The sequence below is a fragment of the Pteropus medius genome, unplaced genomic scaffold (assembly GCF_902729225.1).
Source record: "Pteropus medius unplaced genomic scaffold, Ma_sr-lr_union100, whole genome shotgun sequence".
Lineage (NCBI taxonomy): Eukaryota > Metazoa > Chordata > Mammalia > Chiroptera > Pteropodidae > Pteropus > Pteropus medius.
Genome location: NW_024352783.1, coordinates 1676771 through 1697542, shown reverse-complemented (window position 1 = coordinate 1697542; position 20772 = coordinate 1676771). Strand labels below are relative to the sequence as shown.

The window sequence follows — 20772 nt, the reverse complement described above, 5'->3', positions numbered from 1 at the left end:
CTTCTGCGCTCCTCACTCCTAAATCCGTATTTCCAGCTCCCACTCTAGGGTCTCCACTTGGACCCAAAGGGGCCTCCCCCAAATCCATTCACTCCTCTCCACCCTACCAGGCCTTGGTCCTTCTGAGCTGAGCCCTCTATTCTGTTCTCAAAACTGTAACCGCAGTAGGAATTCTAAATACCAATCTGAGAGTCTCTGTTAACCTATTGAAAATGTTTCAGGGGCTCCCAGTTTTTCCTCTGGATAAAATCTAAACCATTTCACACAGCCTCCAGGGCTCTGAATGAGCTGATCCTGCTTCCCTTTCTCACTCTTGTGCTTCAGTCCCTAGGGCATGCCCTGGGTGAGGAACCCTTGCCTGCCCTCTCTGTGCCTTTGCAAACGCTGTTCCTTGCCTCCCAGGACCCTCTTCTCCCGAGCCCACTCCTCATCTGCCTGCATCCTTCTCATCCTCCATGTCTTGGTTTCAGTGTCACTTCCAGGCCCATTTTCACCTCCCACCAGCCTGGCTTAGGCACAAGGGGCTATGGGTTCCCCAGGCATCCAGCATGGCCCCCACACAGACCTCATCACACCACACTGTGACTCATGCTACCTGCCTTTTTCCTTAGGCCTCTAACACCAGGATAATTCCAGCTTAGATCCAGCCTAATTTTGCTCACTGTAACACGATTTGCCCTGCTTGTGTGTTAAGCTTATTTCAAATTGCATTTTATGTAATTTCTAAAGAAATACATGTTTAATGCCAGACACTTGAAAAACAAAAACAGAAAGGAAAAAATTGCACTCAAATTTCCACCAACTGCTGTTAACACAGGGGTTCTTCCTCACAGGCTTTAATTAACATTTGTTCAGCTGTGAAACTATTGAATTCTTTCCTACAGACATGGATTGCACTTGTACATCTCACGTTTGTAGCGTATTTTCTCATAATGGTGAACATATTTCAGGGTCAGGTAACATAATTCTTCATAATTTTGAAAGGTTGTCTAGTCTACCATGGTACGGATTTATGTAATGGGCTTGTTGGATCCGCAGTGGGTGCATTTAAAAGCAGGGCCTCCCTGGGTTGGGTGGTTAGGTTGTTTCCAGTTGTTCACTATTGTAAACAACCCAATGGTAGCCACCTTTGAACGGACATATTTACACTCTGCTCTGAGGCCTGCTGTACAGTAAATTTCTCAAGACAGAATTGGTAGTTGAATTTTGGGTCTATGTGTCTTTAACTCGGGATCCAAATTGCCAAATTGCCCTCAAGAAAGGGTGTCCCATCAGCAGGATACGAGAGCTCCTATTTCGCCACACCCTTGAAAAGAATAACAATATTCATTTGGTATCAGCATTCTTTTTTTAATCTTTGCCAATTCGTCTGGAAAACATACACACATGATTTTAATTTGCATGTCTTTGATTACCAGTGAGGTTGGACGTTTCTCCATGTGTTTGTTTTTCTATTTATATTTCTTTTTTTGTGCATTGCCTGTTCATGCCATTTGCCCAGTTTTCAAATAACGTGGTGTGTTTTTTTTCCATGATGTCTAGTGCTCTTATATATGATGGATTAAAACCCATTTGTCTTTCCTACCATACAAGCTGCAAATATTTTTACCAGTTTCTTATTCATATATTACTTTTGTGGTTTTAAAAAAACTATTTGCCTAATTTTCTCTCTGGTGTTATAAGCTTCTTTAAATGATCTTCCTGGAGCTACCCTCCAAATCACACATCTATTAGTCACTTAATTTACAAGTAGAGATGGACAAATACTTTAGAGGAAGTGCTGTGGGGAGACGAGAAGACTCGGCACACCTTACGTCTGGAAGCAGCCAGACTCCATATTAGGCCAGAGAATGATTCCTGAGAGCCTTATGAGCATCCCTCAGCACCTCCAGCCCTTGGGGGCTGAGCTCAACTGTACAAAGAAAGAAACTGCAGACACACCCTGCCTATTAGCACAGAGGACCCTTGTACATACACAAGTTCATTGTCTCTCTGGACTCACTCAGCCAGTCTAGGGTGATAGGCGGCTGCTCAGCGGGGTGAACTGACCTACTAGCCCAGGACCACTGAGCCAGTAAATTGGGCAGGGGCCGGAGTGGCAGGACTGGAATACAGGTCTTCTGGCTCATGGTCCAGTGCCCCAGAGGAAAGGACCCATATCACTGAAAGGAACAGCTGGGCCCAGACTATAGTCTGGAATTTGGATCTTACCTACTAACAGAGAAGTCACAGGGCCTGGCACAACTGCCCAGGGACAAGGATCTGGAAAGATCACCTTGGCCTCACTTCCTGAGGCCTCTCTCATACTGGGAAAGGCCTCAGTAACAGCATCTTCTTGGTCCTTCTTGGAGGCAGATGCTAATCCTTTGTCCTCCATGAGAAGAGCTCCAGCTTTCCTCCATTCCACCAACAGGGCCACCCAGCTTCTGAGCCCCTCCCAGAAGCTCAGCCCCACCTATACCCCAAGGGAAACCTTGGGCTGGTATCTCTCTTCCATATGCACCTTGCGCCAACAAAAGGTTCTTCCCAAACAACTGGTCACACAAAAGAAAACTCGGAGGCCCTAACATCAAAAGGCAGGCCTCCCTTCTCTCCCCGCCTTGGAGCTGTCAGAGGACATCAAGTGGCAATTGCCCACGTTCAACCTTCTGCAAAGTATTTTACAGCTTGTTTTCTTTTCTCTTTGTTTTATTTTCACTGCACAAATGGAAAAATGCATCGGGCAAAGCAGCTCACATCTGGATCTCTTGGCTCCACACAGAGATGTCACCCAGCTCCTTGCCTGTCCCCAGCCCCTTCCTGGGAGAGACATCTTAATCCCTCAAGTCTTCCTGTTTATCTCCTGCCTCTCTAAGGAGGCAAAAATATTGAGTATTCGTTTCATTATCAGATTTCAAGGCAGGAAGGAAAGGGCAGCTTTGTGGGAACAGACAAGTCAGCCCGGAGGCGGGGGGCAGTGCAACTTCTAAGGAACCTGCATAGGCTGCCCTGTGAGGGGTTGCATCCAGTCCAAGGGTCACCCATCCAGAGAGAGCTGCTCTGGTCTAGACCCTGAGCTCTACGCCTACCTAAGCTGTCACATAGGATCACCAAGGATGCATCACATGTGGCTGCATTTCAGATCCATGGGGCAGGAGGGAGGAGAATGAGAACCCCACGGACACATTCCCCAACCGGAAACCTGAGAGGAAATGAGACCCAAAAGATGGGATTCTATTTTCTGCTTCCATCAAAAGTTCTTCTAAGTTCTATTTTAACGTATGCCAGGCACCACTTTTCCTTAAGCTCTTCCAAACCTCTTTCACCAGCCTGGACTGTCCAACCTCTTGCCATTCCCAAGCCAATTCAATTCAACACACATTTAGGCACTCTAGCTACATGCCAGGACCTGTGTCATGGGCCATTGGGAGACAGGATGGACAATGCACTCTCAACTGTCCAGGACTCCCCTTCTGACAAAGGTGAAGGGACAGATGAGACTCTTGCCATCAGTCTCTCAGATAAAGTAAGACAAATGCTCTCGCCAGCTGCGTTGGTCCATAGAGGACAGGAACAGTGTTTGCCCTTATATCTGCCAGCCCAGAGCAGATCTCAATATGTTTTTGTTGTATAAATGAGAGCAAAAAGTGAGTAAGTCAGAGAGAAGATGCATGCATGGATGGATGGATGGATGGATGGATGGATGGATGGATGGATGGATGGGTGGGTGGATAAATGGTGGGTAGGTAGGTAGATACGCAGGACAAATGGAGGATCGTGTGGTCTGCCTAGACTACACCCCAACAAGGCATTGCCTTGTGACACTTGTGACACTTCTTTTGTTGTTGCTTTGAAGACCTTAATACTTGTTTTGCTGCATTAACACATCGATTTAACTACTGTCTGCTCAAGTAGACTGCAGTACTTTAAGGAGAAGAACCCGAATCTAGGATGCCCTGGACTCCTCCCAGGACCCTGGTAGGGCCTTGTACACAATAGAGACTGAATCTGCATCCATTAGTTTGACGAGTTTACCAAACACAGATGTCAGCCCTCTCCCAGAAAGACCCCGATGAACTCACCCCCAGTCTCACCAGGGCTATCCCAAGCCCAGAAAGAATCCAGTGGACATGATTAAGCCATAGCCTGGTCCTGTCTCTCAGAGAATCTGGCCCTGGTTCGCCCAAATGTCACATGATTCAAGGCCTATCCACAGAAGAGGAAGACCATTGGCTACAGGTCTCCTCAGAGGCTCTGTGTTTGGCTCAGGGACCCTCTGCCCTTCCAGAACACAGGATCACTCCCGACATTCTTCCCTCTCTCCCAGAGCAGGTCTTTTGAAAAGGTTGCCCCATGTTATTTCTGCTGCATAACAGGAAATTTTGGACTGACATATGTGGAGCTGAACTGTCCAAAATAACTGGCCCACGTATACACCATCCACAGGCTGGGGACTTTGTATACAAGAAACCAGTTCCCAGCCCTGGGCTTCCTGTGCACCCCTGTAAACACAGCTCTAGATCTGCCATGATTAGCAACCACTTCCATGTGTCCAGGCCACAGGAGCAGGCTGGGGCATGGTGGGCACTTGCAGGGCTGGGGGCAGGTGCTGCTTCTCTCGCCAGTTCCTTTGCTAATTTTATCTGTGGCTGCTGGGTAAGGAACATGAGACCTACTCACTACACAAAGTGTTCACAATTTCCGGGGGGAATGGGGTGGGTGGAGCGAGGATCAGAGCAGTGGTTCTCAACTGGGGATGATTTTGCAACCCCCACCCACCGCCAGCAGACATTTGGCAATGTCTATAGACACTGGAGAGAGGAGCTACTGGCATCTACGGTATAGAGACCAGAGATGCTGCTACATCCTACCATGCACAGAACAGGCCCCCACACAACAGAGTTAACCAGCCCAAAATGTCAACAGCACCAAGTGTGAGAAACTCGGGGTTTGAGAGACTGAGACTTCCCCACCCCCAGGGTATGTGAATTTTTATAGCCCTTCACTGCTGTCTAAGACTCTGCTCTCTAAGTGCAGACCCTATAGCTTTGAATGCTGCCCAGGGAATGAATGACGTTCTCAACTTCAGCAAATGCGACTGAAGCCTTTAAAAGGACCAGATGCCGGTGTGAGTGCAAGCCAACAAGACCGAGACTGCCCTCACGGGGAGGTAGACAGTGCTCTAGTAACACTCTAGAAATCTTTGCAACAGATCTGGAATTTCCAACTGTGCTGAGTGCTGCCTGGACTGACAGTTGGGGAGGCCATTCTTCTGGGCTCTATTAGGAACAAGGTAGAGACAATAGGGCCTGAGAAGAGAATCGGCACAGCCAGAATAGCGTCACCAACTGAAACATGCATAGGAGTCACCCCAGCATCCTGCTCAAATGCAGATTCTGGTTCAGGAGGTCTGTGCTGGGGCCTGGGAGTCTGCATTTCCAACGAGCACCTAAGTGATGTTACTGCCGCAGGTCGGGAGACCAGCACAGGCTGGTGGAACTCGAACTAAACTGAAAAGAAATCGGTTGGAATATAGGGCACTCTCTGGAGAGAGGGTCCCCAGAAAGGGAAAGGGGAGAACTTACAGCGGGGAGTCTGCGATGGAATAGGGGGTGGAGATCTGGTTTAAAAGAAATGTCTCCTTAAACTATTGTTTTAAAATAATAAAAATATTTGAGAGTTATTTTTAGTTTGAGGTAATCTGTATTTCTTTTTACTTACTACTTTGTTACTCCATTTGGTATACTACTTACTTAGCAATTGCTTGACCCTTGTTTATGAATGTTAAGTATCTTCTACCCCCCGCCCCACCCACAGTGGTATCTTCTCTGAGCCCAGTTTTCAGCTTCTCCTGAAATGACCAGGCTGAGGAGTCGCTGCTCCCCATACACCTGGCTCCTGCCAGCACTGGGGGTACACTCTGAGCTGGGCTCTCAAAGGGCTTCTTTTGAGAAACGGGTGAGGCAGGACCGACCCAAGCATTTCCAAGGGCCTGGATTCTCTTGTGTCTACAGCTGAGCTGGGCATAAAAGAAATGATGGTACATGTGGATAAATCTGTGACACAATCAAAGCCTAGACCGTAGGTTTCACTTTACTAATAGAAAATCTGGTAGATCATGGATTTATTTATTCATTCAACAAATATTTACTGAGTACCTACCATGTTCCAGACACTAGGCATGGTGCTGGGGATATAACAGTGAGCAGGACAGATGTGGTCCCTGCCCTCGCAGCATCTTTGCAGATACTTGGTGTGATAAAAGTCTGGTTCATGCTGCTGCCATTGCCACCTCACTACAAGGTCAACCCCTACACCCAAACATGGGGCTTACTGCCTGTGAGCAATCAACATACAATGCAGTGGTGACCCTGCAGGCAACCACTAAGAGACCAGAAGCATCACACAGGAGCAGTTTGGTTCCAGTCAAAGCTCTAGGATTTGCAATCATTTGAAGGGTGCCTGGCATAAATTTTAATTTTACATAAACTGTATTAAAACATCACCTAGACATGGCCAGGAGAACTGGACAATTCGTTCATCTAAAAGAAGAGAGTCGATAGTCCACACTGGGCATGACAGAGCCCAGGTGAGCTGAGGATGTTCTATGGGACTCTCGGGGGTCCCAGAGAACACATGAGGGAGGGCATGGCACCTCAAGATATGAGATGGGGCCACCAATGACATTCCAAACAGGACCTGCTTCTGCAAGACTGCTCGTTTGTTTCCTCATTCAACAAATATTAACGGAGTCCCTGCGACATGTCAGCCTCTGAGTCAGGAAGCACAGCTGCTACGGGGTTAACACCCCAGCACTTCGCTCTTTCAAAACTTTGCCCCCCTCCTCCTTTTCTCCAGCTATGGTTTTCAATTCAAGTCACCACTAACTCCCTCCCAAGACTCCAACATGTGATAGTTCTCAAACGGGTGCCCAGAATCACTGGGTTTGCCTATCAAAAACACAGACAGCTGAGCCCCACACCCAGAAGTCTCTGATCAGTAGGCTGCAGGTGGGGCATGAGAATCTGCACTGCTAACAATTTCCAGGTGAGGTTGAACTGCCCTTCCAGGGGCCACACTCTGAGGACCACTGGTAATAATAACCACCGATAATACAGAGGGGAAAAAAGATGTCTGAGAACAAGGACCAGAAGCCCACATGTGATGTAATTATTATTAAGTAGAATCAAATGGCACACAACTGATATGACAGTATAAGGCAGCAAGGGCAAGAGGAGAACGAGCTGGACCTGACTTGGGAGACCTTGGACTGGGCACTACTCCTGGCCCTGCAATTCACCCAGGTGTGCGACCCTGGAAAGCCCACGTGGCCTCCCTGAGCCTCCACATTCTCATCTGAAAAATGAAGACATTGGGTTTGATGATCTCTTTCTTTTCTGGCCTTTAAAGTCTATAGCTGCAGGAGACCAAAACTCCTGTAAGGTAAAGAGCAGATTCGCGTCAGCAGGGGAACTTCAGGAGGGCACCTGGGAGATCAGGAGAAGAATGCTCCAGGTGTGAACACATCACATGGTGGGACCATGCAGGCAGGTAACAGGACCAAGGAGTTAGACCACCCCCAGCGAGGAAGATCATAGATGGGGCATGATGATCCCACGGCCCTGAGGGGGCCCCCTGCAGGCTTCTGCACTGATGGTAGCCTTCAGCAGGGGAAAGGGGAGTAGCCCATAGGACTGGTGACCACTTGGGTCTTCCAAAAGGAGAAAGTGTGGCAAGGATACTCTCTCTAGCGTACTCAGCAGAAGAAACCATTCTGAAGGAGAAAAAAAATCCCCTTTGGGTGCATATGGGAGGCCCATAGGGCCGTGGGGGGCTTTGGTGAGAGAATTTCCAAGAGAGCAGTTAGCAACAAGGTACTTCCATGGTGGGCCTGGGAGCCCCTGAAGTGAAGTTCTCAAAGCGGGGTGGGGGGGTCCCTGACCTCTCTCAAAGTCTCAATGACGGCGACTCCTCTCGGGAAACAGACGTCTGAAAAGCCATAACTTTGTTCTTAAAAATTTCAACTTGAACACAAAATCCCTGCCCCCTGACCTGTGCTTTATCTCTGATATCAGAAACAGAATTGACAAGAGGTGGATCAAGGTGGTAGCAAAAATGAAAAAAGAAAAAACAAAAAACTGGAAAATGCTTTCGAAACCCAGTCCTGAGTGTCAGTCAAGGAGGCTGAAGTTCCCTGGCCAGGGCAGGCTGTAGATGGTTTCTGATAAAGTCCCTGGAGATAAGTGGCCTGTGTTTGTCGAGGGCTTAGAGAGCTTTAGCTGAGTCTGCACACAAAGGGGCCCTCTGTCAACAGTCCTTCAGGCCACTAATAGGGCTGAACAAACACTAGGGTAACAAGCTCTTCACACCTGTGGGGCCTGGGAAAGGCCGGGCCCTTTTGTCAAGATGTCAGACAAAAGAGCTGTTGGGAGCCCTTGCCCCAACCCAGCCAGACCCTCTGGGGCTTCTGGAAAAGGGACTGGGGGCAGGGGGATAAATCTGAGGTCTGCGAATCTTGCTCCTTCTTCAAGCAGATACGCGAACTCCAACTGGGCGGGGAGACCAGCTGATAATACGCCCCTGAGAACAGGCTGATTGGTAAATGGACCTGAGAGGGCATTCGTGGGGCTGCGACTGTGGCCACAGCACGATTAAGACTACCAGGGAGAGGCCGGCTCTCTCCAAAGCACAGCCACGGCCTGGTGGCTTTCTTTCTGGCTGTCTGGGGCAACCAGCCCCTCCCCAGTTGACTGTGCAGGGCCATCCCCCAAATCAGCTTGACCTCACCATCATATTTTCCACTGACTTTTCTCTGTAAATATCTTAGCCTTTTCTCTCCCTTGCCCTTTTTTGGAGGCTGCGCCTCCCCCTAAGGCTTCGAAACAATCCCCTCCTAACATCTCCCAGGCCTTTCGCTGCTAAGTAGTAACTCACGGCTCCTGCTGCACAAGCATCCTCCTCTCTGCCTGACAGGGAGGCCCCTCTCCCTGAAGGACATGCCAGGGAGGCTCTGAGCGGTCACCAATTCTTTGTCTGCAGCACAGTTCCTAGGATCCTCCCTTTGCAGAGCCCCGCCCCAGACAGCAGGGGAGGGCAGGCCCTGCCCTGTCACCTCCCTCTGGGACTTCAGCCCCGGGCCAAGTGCAGCATTCCCAATTCCAATCAACCCTCCGCCCCAAATCCCTCTTCCAACACTCCTCTCACCTACCTTGTCACTGCCCTGTTCTGAAACAATCCATGGCTGTCTACTGACTACTAGATGCAAACTCTCTTGTCCTCAAGGGTACTGGTTTCAAAACAGAGGTCCAGAGACAAGGGGTCTTGCTTCTCCCTTATGGTGGACCCTGTATGAACACCTCCGCCCCACTCCTACCCACACCCAGGATATCAGCCACACAGGAGGAGGAAGAGTCCTCCAGGGGCTGAAACAGGCTCTTGGGGCTGGTGCGGGCTTCCCAGTTTTCCCAGTTTACCCTCTTGTCATGGAAGAGATGAGAAAAATGAGGCCCCAATGGGCAAAGGAACCTTGCCAAGGACCTGGAAGCACACCTACCTCAGGGCTCCTTCCAGACCTCCCGAACGGAGAGGGTGACACGGCCGTAGGCAGAAAGAAGCCTGATAAACCCCCGTGGCTACTGGAATTCATTTCTGGGGAGGTTGTCCGAGGAAAACTCTGCCCCACTGCGGCTTGGGTTGCCACGAAATCCTCTTTGCCTTGCCGCTTGTCCACCCTGCCCAGATGCCTGTCTGCCAGCACGAGGCTTCCTTCCCACCTTTTACCCCAGGGGCGGTACACACACTTCCTGTGCTTTATTAAACAGACACATGAAGGCTGATGTGCCAGCCATGCCGGCCAAACCTGGCCCCTAGCTCCCTGCAGTCATTCGCCGTAGGTAGTGGGTCCCATCTCCAAGTCTGGCACATGCCAGGCTGGGCTCTAGCGGCAGTGGGAGAGGCTGGCAGCGAGGGAGGTTTAATGACTTGCAATCGATTCTGTTCCTCTGACACCAGGCAGGAAAACATGCAATTCTCAGGACACCTTTTCCACTCTCTTCACCTTGTCCCACAGGTAGTGTCTCTCTGCATTTGACCAGTTATTTAATTCAACTCTTCAGTTAGCTTTGAACTGGGCTTTCAGCTCAGAGACCAACGTAATCTGCAGCCTAAACTGCTCTAGAAATACGACACTGCACACAGGGCCAGGTGAACTCAATAGTTCGAGGTTCTTGCTGAACCTCGAGGAACACGCTGAAACCGGGGTCCCTTGGGCCACTCCAGGTCAACACCAATGTGCCTTCTCATTTTCCTAATTCACTCGCTAACCAGAGTTGTCAGACTTAGCAAATAAAAATACAGGACGCCTAAGTTCAATTAGAAGTTCAGGAAAAAGTATTTGTAAAAGTATACTCAAGTGTTGTCTGGTGATCCTATCTTGAACACCTTCCAGGCCTCAGTCAAATGCGTTCTTTGCTTAAGATATATGATTTTATATGACAGTTTCTAATCAAAAGAAACTCCAATCTTTTCAGCACCCTAAAGTCCCGGAAGAGGTTACGAGGGCCCCTCAATTCAAGAGGACCAGTAGAGAAGAGGCCTGTTCAGGCTTTTCTGCAGTTGAATGCTCTACCACTGAGCTATATCCTGCAGGCCTTTCTGAACCCCAGTGGTTGTCTGATTCTTCAGTTCCTATGTGGTCAGTGACATCCTTTCCTTCCTTAATCACTTCCCTATCTCCCTCTGCTAAAAGAGAACAGAAATCTCTGCCTGAGACCACGTGGAAAAGTGACAGAAGGAAAAGACCCTGCCTATCTGATGACCCAAAAAGTGTTCTCCTTGCCACAAACAGCGCTGTCTGTGCTGAGCAGACAGGACACCTCGCTGTTCCCACCATCTTCTCAGGGGGCCCCAGTATTCCCTAGAACATCTCAATTCCACATGCAAAGATCCCCCTGTGGAATCACACTGTTGTTTATGAAGAAATGGAAGGAGAAAGGCAATTATGATCAGAATGAGCCAAAATCTTTACCCAAAAAAAGTCCATTTTCATCAGGACATGCCTCCTAGTGGAAGTGATCAAACTCTGAACTCCAATTCTGAATCTGGTTATTTTAATCAAACCAGTAGGCAAAATTTATTTAGATATCAGGAAAGTGTTTATCCGATTGCAATTAAAGACTTTCATTAAAATCATACCACTGAAGAAGGTAGGTGGCCTACCAGAGATTTGAGAAAAATGATAGGAAAAGGCAGATTCCAGCTAACCAAGAACAGAATGGGCCACCTCCGAGACAGAGTGATCTTGCCATTCCTGGAGGCATTCAAGTAGAGGGACACAGTACAGATTCTAGTTCTAAGGAGCAGGTCAAACTGGGCTAATATAGCCCCTTCAGACTCAGAGAGCCTCAGGGGAGATACTGCTCCACCACTGGGTTGAGAGCTCCTTCCAGGTTTGAGGCTACGACTGGCCTCGTTAATATTCTTATACATGAGTTTGTGGAGGGGAATCTTGAGAAGTCTTCCAGTCTGTAAATGACCCTCAGTCCTTGGGGTAGGGACTGTGCACATAGAAAGAAGGCAGCAGAACTTCCTTGTAGGCAAATGTGGGGATTCATTTGCAGAAATCAAACCAAATGATCCTTCTGGAAGGATGTCCTAAGTTATCAGCTACAGCTAGGGAACACTGCCTGGGGACTACAGTCCCCACTTCCTCACCGGGAAGAGTCAGTGTAGCGACAGCACTGACAGCGGAGGCTTAGCTCAAAACCAGCCAGTCTTCCAAGGTTTCAAAGGCTTTAGGGCAAACTAATCTTTTGCAGAAAAGCTGTGTGCTGAGGGACCTCTGGGGGCTCTAAAAAAGGGAAGACAGAGAATGAATGCGCAGCCTGAAGGATGCGTTAAGCAAGTGGTGGGGAGCAGAAAGGGCAGAGGCAGGAGATGGGGGCAGTACTGAAAGATGGAATAGCTTAAACCTGGCCATCTTGACCCACTTTAGCCACCATAAGTATGACAGGTGACTTACATGGAGTCATCTCTATACACCAAGGTAAGGACCAGACACCCCACCCATGATAACATTTACTCTGCACGACCTCCCCCTGCGGCAGGGATCGCTGGCGTCCCACCTTGCACCTTCCTACGCTGCTTCCCCCTCACATCCTCAGTTTCCCCATCATGAAGCATGCACCACTGCCTTCAAGGTAAGCCATGGAGATAAGTGAGGGATGTGTGCGAAAGGGTGCAGAGGCCTCCCGAGGGGGGGTCCCAACTCTAGACAGCTGAAGCTACCCAACCAGTGACTTCAGAAACAGAATCTCCTATCCCTCTTCCTCTCTATGGGAGGCACAGATTAAAAACTAGTAAAAAAAAAAAACGTTTGCTCTTCTAAACACCCCACACCGTACGAGTTTACATTCTTCTCATCAAAGCAAGCCATAAAAATTTAAAATGGAGGCACGAGGGGACTACTTTTATATGCTTTATCTACCCAACATTCTCACAGAGAGTGAGGAGGGCACCGTCCTGCCCATTTCACAGGTGAGGGTGGCAGGGCCGCTGGCAGGGCTCACACAGCTCACAGAGGGTGACTGCAGCCGGAATCCTGCTCACCCCGGCTCCGAATCCTGGCTTGCTCCTTCTTTCCCAGCTGCAAATGGTGGGGTTTCGCCCTTCCCCCTGGACCTCCACCAGTGACTTGGTTGACTGTAACCAGAATAGAACTATTTAAGGCACAAGCTGGGCCAGGCAAGGGTTGTTTTATGACAATAGTTCCCCTCAGGTAAAGTCTTTGGAAATGTCTTTTCTTGCCCTAAAATTAGGGGGTTTGTGAACCAGACAGGTTCCTTGTAGAAGCAGGGGGGACCCACATGTGGATGCCCCACATTTCTTGGCCCTGGTGCTTCTGGCTGCTTTGCATTTGGCTAATTCCCCAGGCGTCCTCTGTAATTCCACAGTAATGTGGCTTTAATTGTCCCCAAAGCGAACTATTCTCCCTTTATTGTGCAGTAAATTTCCCTCTAGAGTTCAGATTTCATGCGCCTGCCCAAGCCAGGGAGCAAGGAGCCCCACCAGGCATCACTGTCCTCATGGTCAGCCTCTTGTCCTGGCCAGCCAGACTGTTCTCGCCCCTGGGCCCATAGCTAGGAGGAGCTCGAATGGCCTAGGATGGACGTCAGGGCCCCAGGGGCGGGCACACTGGGAAGGAGGCAGGGACTCAGATCTGTGGTTCTGTCTGGAAAACGAATTAACAAATGCAAACAAGCTGTAACAGCGGGATTCATCAGGCTGAGTGGGGACTTGGTTTTATCCGTTTGCTGGTCTGTTTCATCAGCAAATGCCACTGAGGCAGAAGCAGGAGCACAAGGTGTCAAAAGGGGACTCCAGGACCAGTTCAAATCTTCCACCTGTATGACCTAAGCCAGGTCACCTAACTTCTTCCAGTCTGTAAAGAAAGAGTAATTATAAGCACCCCTTTAGCAGATGAGATCAGGCTAGTAAAACAGTGCAGAGGGTAAGCCTGGAGCTTAATACATGGGTTCAATTTGGTCTGTCACATACTAGCACAGTGAACCTGACCTTGGGAGTATTTGTTACCCTCTCTGTGCCTCAGTTTCCTTATCTGGGAATGAGGAAAATAATGCTGCCCCCTCGCCCTGCCCCCCCCGGTTAACAGCAGCTGACACAGGGGACCAGTAACTGAAGTTACTATTATCAGTTTGACAACATAGTTCCAGGCATCTGAAGAAGGTCTACTGGATGCTGGCGACACAAGGCTGAGATGGTCTGCCCTGGACGGGTTCTTCGCGGGGAGACAGATACAGAAGCGGAGAATAATCCACCCAGAACGCTCTGCCAGGGGAACATCATGAATGGGGGGTCACCTCAGGGGTCACCCTTGACTTCTACATGCCTCCGTCCCTCGGGGAGCAAGGCTAGCCCATCTCTGAAGGCCCTCATGGTTTAAGATGCAACTAAGTTCTAGCATTCGCCTGACACGGTTTGTACCCAGTTTCAAGAGACTCTCGCTATGACAGTCTTTCCTTCCCAGAACCTGAACCATCGAGAACAGAATCAAGAATAGTACAGAAGTGCAAAAAGAAAACCTCTCTGAGCAGCCAAAATGGTGGTCACCAGGTTTCCCCACTAAGATTAACGCTATTTAGCCCCAGAAGCAGCCATCTCCACATTCTTACTCTTTGTTTACATGGAGTTCTAACACAGCAAGAAGGGGGAGCTAAAGTCTGACACTGAGGTAGAAGACAGAACAAGAAGCACAGTGAGACCCAAACACAGCATGCAACGTGAGCGCCCAGAGAAGGGCAAGTCACCGAGCACACCACAGGAGGCCTCTGCTGCAGGAAACCGAAGTAACCGGTATGCACACAGTGGTGGGGCCGGTGGCGCCTCAGAGATGATCCCTGCACGCCTCTCATTCAGTCAGAGATAACAGCCTCCAGTGGATCTCTTCGTCTGTCTAAGGCTCAGGCCTGTCCACCTCTCTCCGGTCACCTGGCCGCATCTGTGCTTTGTCTCCACTCCTCACCCTGCCAGCGTCTTGGGTCAACCAGCATCTACTGGAACAAGTAAGTAGGATGCCCAGGGCCTTGGGTCTGTGGTCCCTTTATCACCAGGACCGTCTCCTCTCCCCCCTACTCCCGTTCAAACAGCCAGCCCTTCTGGAGAAGTCGCACCACAGGGAAGATGAATACTTCCATAAATCCAGGACCACGGAGTCTCCCCAGCCACACTTTACTCCCTCATCACTTTCAGGTCTTGGCTCAGCTGTTCCTTTTCAGTGAGGCCTGCCTTGAACACCCTACTTACAAATTCCCCACCACAGCCCTCCCACAGCCCTCTCCTCTGCTTCATTTTTCTCCATAGCACAGATCACATTACAGCACACACATACTTTACATACTGTTTTTGCTTATTATATTATAGCATATATATACTTTACATATTCATTTATTTACTATGCTCACTCATCTGGAATGTAAGATCCTTGAGGGCAGGGATTTTGGGGAGGTCATTTTTGTTGACTGATACACCCTGAGGGCCCAGACCACAGTGCCTGGTACATAGTAGGTACACAGTAATATTTGTTGAGTTAATGAATGGAATGAATGAAGGACTGGGTGTCCTTAAGACTTGTCAATCTCTCTCCTACTTCCTGGAATGATTCCCTATTTCAAATAGTCTCCACCCTCTTTAATTCTCCAGCCCCTACCATCTCCCTCCCCATCTCCACAACTAAAGTTTTTGGCCTAACTTCCTATTTCTCAGAAAAAATGGAAACCTTTAGTCAAGCGCTCCTACAATCTGCTGCTACCAACCTTGAAACCACCTTCATTAGGGCCGGCACCCTCTCTCCTCCCTCTGTGTAGATCCGGTCCCCTCATTGTGTCTTGGACTTACCCGCTCTGCCTCTTAAGGAAAAATAAACCATCACCTACCCCTTCTCACTCAGATACTCCGCCTCTTCCTTTTGTTCCCCTTTGTTCTCTCATTCTACTACCAGTTTCGCTCAAATTGCTCCCTTCTCTAAAAGCCATCCTTCCATCTCACATCTCCCCCCAGCCACCCTCTCTCTTGGCCTTCTCCATTGTCTTACCTCTGGCTCAATCTTCAATCTACTGCACTCTGCCTTTTTTTGTCCCATTATTCCACCAGAGTACCCATGCCAAGGCCACCCACAACCACGTCGCTGCAAACCCAATCGATGTTTCATCTCCCCCATTAGACATCTCAGCAGGTTTGACGGCGTCTGCCACATCTCCTCTGCAGTCCTTGCTCTGATGTTCATAGCGGCATCCACACCTGGTTTTCCTTAATCAAAGCGGGAGCCCTTCTGGGAGAACTTGGGCCTTCTCTTCTCTCACTTGACTACCTCCCTTGATAACATCACCCAATTCAATTATCATCTTCTTGAGGAGAAATGAGTCCCAGATTGATATCTCCAGTCCAGAAATCTTCTTTGAGCTTTAGACACGTGTGTCCAACTGTCTGCTCCACATCTCAGATCTCTCAAAGGCACTTTGAACTTAACGTGGTCCAAGATCAGAGTCATGATAGTCCCTCCCAAAGCCAGTCGTCTTCTAGGACACGATGCTTTCATCTACTCACAAGTGCAAAGTGGAAATGTAGAATTAACCTTTCTCACCTCCCACTCCCTCAACCCTGTTATCTAATCCATCTCCAAGTCCTGTTTACTTTTAAATTCTGAAATCTCTCCCATATCCTTCTATGTCCTTCCCTAGTCCAAGTCACCATCACCCTGGACCTGCACAGGAGTCATGAAGTTGGGCTTTATACCCATCCAAGAGCTGGCTTGTGATTATGAATTCTCCAGAGACCATCTTTTCCCCTCCATCCAGTGAGAAGGTCAAAACAGGTTGGCCTCCTCATTCTCCCCTTCTGCACAGCACATCTATGTCTTGTGGGCCTTTACACTGAGAGTATAGTGCTTTAGGGTCTAAGCTTTCCGTGGTCGTCTCCTGTTAGACTTCTTGTCTTTACCCCTGGTCCTGAGTCCCTCAGAGCTGAGTTTCTAGGTCACAAATGTTTGACATATACCCTCACATCTAAAGCCAGTCCCATACTTGGTCACCTCCATAATTCCACTTTCACTTTGTGGGCTTCAACAGATGTCTCTACTCTCTTATCAGCTCAGTGATGCATTTTTTTGTAAGTTTATGGTTTTGTTTATCTTTTAAAATTCATCCTATCATTTGTTTCTGTTATTTCCAGAGGCAGGGTATCCATTCCACCATACTGCCAGAAGTGGGAGTACAGATAATCAGTTGGATTCAATGCCACCACCATTGCAGAGCTCTAGCTCTTTATTACGGTCCATGGTGATAACTTCTGTTGCCCATGAACCAGAGCACACACAGCCCGCACCACCAGATAATTATTTAAGCAGCACACAGTTCTCCTAGACAGCCTGTTACCCTGCAGGCTGTTGGTTTCAACTCTCCAGTGTAGCCAGTGCTTAATGAACTGCAGGTAACAACCCTTTAGCAGGTCACGAGATCAGTTTAGTAGGTTGTGGAACAGCATTAAAAACAAAAAAACAAAAAACCCAGAAGCGAATAGAAAACATTGGGGTAGACCACACATAGTAAGAGTTCATCTGGATGAATAGATAGACAGACAAATAGATGGATAGATAAATGTACCAGGTCATGGTTCATAATAGTAAATATATTTTTACTATGTGTCATGGTCCAAAAATGTTTAATTTAAATTCCACTGATTGTGGTTATGGCTGGTCCTTGAGGACGAAGGCCATGTTTTATTTCTCTCCTGTTCTCTTACTGGACACAGAAGCACGCTGGGCTCACAGGAGGTTCTTGGCAAACACCAAGATTCATGGGATTCAGTGAGTTCCTGGAGAGAGTGAGAGAATCGTTTCTCTTGGAACTAAAATCTGTTAGGTCCCAGCATTCTCTCTGCTTGGACCTTGCCAGGTGAAGGCCAAGCCTGTCCTTGCAACAGCCTGATCTTCTACCCTGCAGCCGGGGTTTGGTGAAATCGGTTTTCTTCTGTACTGCTTCAGGAGAGGCTGATAAGTGTGGATGGTTGGTGGCAGGTCTGAAAAATCGAGACTGTCTGCAAGGGCTCGCTTTGCCCTCACTGTGCTCAGTTCCCACCCATGTGGCATCGGGTCTGGGCTCCTGCACCCCACCCCACCTCTTTCCTCCTGTATCCACACCACTGCCCAACTAACACGTCTAAATTGTCTCTTTTATCAGACTCCTTGTCTGATAAGAAACCTGCCCTGGCTCCACAGAGCCTAAAGGACACATCTAGATTCCTGAGCTTGGAATTCGAGGCTCCTCCCATCTCCCCAATCCCTTGGGTCACCCCTACAACTCCCCTCCATTGCAAGCTGTGCTTCAGCCCTGTCCTCCTACTCATTCTCCCTTAAAGACCCCTCTGACTAAGCCCCCTCCACTATGGCAGCCACAGACTTGACCCAGAGCAGCCATCCCAACCTCCTCTACCACACACCACCTCAGAGAACAGCACACTCAGGTACACCCAGGGGCTGCAGCCCAGGACAGTCTGCTTACTACAGGAGGCCAGCCTGGGGCACACCCAGTGGGAAGCTCAGCACCAGAAGGTCCCTGGACGAATCCAAGACTCTCTTCAGGTCCCCATCTTCAGCCCTCAGGTCCTAAGCTCTCTCCCCTATATCCCACCCCTGTCCCCCCAAAGCTCTGCCATTCCCCTAGGCCTGGTACCTAGTACAACTGCTTTGTCTTGTCTGCACTGCTCCCTACACAAGAGTCTTATTTCCTTGTGTCTTTTGCTTCTTCGTCTGCCCATGGCGGCACCCAGCACCTGGCTGTCAGTACCCCGGCTGGCACTCAATAAGTCAGTGCGGATGGATTGACTGATAGGGAGGGGATGCCAGAGTCCAGGTGGGGGCGGGAGTGGGGGTCTGTCTGGCTCTGTCCCCCACTGGGGCAAGGGCCCTTGCTGACAACATGCAGAGAGAGGGGGTCAGGTTAAGTTCAGGGACAGGCGAGTCTGGGATCCTGAGCCTCCTGGAAGCAGCGTGTTCTTGTCTTTCTTGGCAGCCACCCTTGCAGGAGCTCTTGCAGAGGACAGAGGACAGAGCCGAGAAAATCGAGAAAATCGTAGGCACACATGCCTCGGCCAGACTGAGTCCTACCCCTTGACTTTGTTGCCCTATTACAAAGTCTATTTGAGCTTCCTAGGCCTGGGGCAATATCTCACCACTGAAATTTATGCAAATGAAATAATGAACAATTTAGGGAAAGGAATGAAATGCAGAGCAGGATCCAAACCACCCCAGACACCGCCTGCAGGGGTTTTCAAGTTGAGCAATCATTTTAAGACAATTTAAAGTCACTCGCCGGGAAAAAACACTGAGATTCCTGCAAACCAGCAGGCCCTGTGGCTTCAGGAGGCTGCTGGCCTCATTGTGGGAAACTGGGGAGGGAGGCTGGCTACAGAGGGGACATGGAGCCTGTCTTGTTGCTTACTGTTCTTCATGACAGGACTAGTAGGAAGGACTTCAGTGGGTCCCGCCCTGAGCAAACTGCAGGGACCCAGCCTCCGCCGGCCTGAGCGTCCTGAAACACCACCCACCTCCTTCCTGGAACCAGACACGGGGAAAGCTCCAGGTCCCGCCCAGGATACCCAAAATGCTCACCAACTCTTACTAGTAGAGACATGCCTGCCCCAGCAATAGGGAACTCTATGTATTCATTCATTCATTCATTTGTTCATTCATTCACTCAACAAATCTTCATGGAGTGCCCACTGACCTGTGTGGCAGGAAGAGGGGAGGCACAAAATGAACCAGAGAATCAGTCACTGGCCTCCAAGAATTTATAGTCTGGTAGGAGTGGGGACAAAGCACAGATGAAACTCAAATTCCAGGCACTGATAATGTGCAAGGAGGGTTTAGAAAATGCAAAGACCATTTCTGACAGGGCTGACAGAAATCTTCAGGGAGGATGTGTCACCTCAGCCAGGTCTTGAAGAATAGATAGGAGCTGGGTATGCGGGGGATGAGAGAAAGGAATTCTAGGCAGAGGAAATGGCGTAGGAAAAATGTAGAATAACATGGGAGCTGGGATCATCAGCCTCTTTCCTGATCCCTGAAAACAGAGAATCTGCCTGAATGAGACATCACTTTATTTTTTTCTTACCATCCACGCACAATCCTTCTTAAATATTAAAGAGATCCGGGCCTCCCTCACTCCGTCTACCTTCTGCCCACAAGTGAGAAGCAGGGCAAGGACGAGTAAGGAAGGAAAGGTTAGAGGAACAAGGATTCCCTCTAAATGCTATAAGGAGCATGTGGCAGGACTAGAGGAGAGGGTTTGCTCACTGGTTCCCAGGTCTTTTCCCTCTCCCCACACTGCATGTTCCCAGTTTGTAAGACTGGGGTTGGGGGCTTCCTAAAGACCAATTTCTTAAAAAAAAGATAAAGCAACAAAAGGCATAATGTTGCAATTTAATAAAGCTGAGGGGTGGGTATATAGGCATTCATTAAACTATCCTTTTAAAACTGTTATTATCCTATTAACTATTTCAGAATAAAATACATTTCAGTTTGGTTTGGTTTGGTAAAGACTGAGGAACAGAGACCAGCGTTCATTCCACTGGCCTGGTGATGGAAAACTTCCCACCTATTCCTTTCAGGGAAAACTGTCCGTTCCACGGCCTGTGACAAAAGCTTCTCTTTTTGGGGGGTTGACTCTAGAAAGATTCCAGAAAGCAGCATGGGTCAGAGCACCAGGAAATGTGAGGAAATGGGCTGAGAGTTTGCAGCAAGGAGCGAGGAGGACAGGTGGCACGTGCGAGTGCATGGGTGTTTACGTGGGGCTAAGACACAGAATGCATTCTGGTGGGGAATGTTCACCCTCTGTGAGCCGGGCTCAGTCAATACTCAGTTACCCTCGGTCTGGAACAGGTAGGCCCAGGGCTGGAACGCTGGCCTCCCCAAAGCAAAGCCAGTCCAATGCCCTGTAAACTCTGGCAGGCAAATCAGATTGCCAGGAGGGGCTGGGGGTGACCTAAGAGCAAGGACTCCACTGGGACTACTCCAGAACCTCAATATGATGAGACGATGGCATCAGAAGTCAGAGTCTAGTCTCTACAGAAAGAACAAGCTCTACAAACACCATCAGAAACCAATGCCAGGGCTTTACGATTCAGTGGGCTCCAAGGAGCATGGGTCTTAACCCAATCCTCGGCTCCAGGGGTCAAGCGAGAGTCTGACGGTCACAAAGGACTGAGTAGTTGACTTCTGAGAGT

At 49.1% G+C, this 20772-nt stretch overlaps 1 protein-coding gene across 2 annotated transcripts in view; it reads right to left on the bottom strand.

Annotated features, from left to right (window-relative positions):
- NTN1 (netrin 1) overlaps nucleotides 1–20772 on the bottom strand; it is a 186754-nt gene that overhangs the window by 69674 nt on the left and 96308 nt on the right. The gene's annotated exons all lie outside the window — the stretch shown is intronic.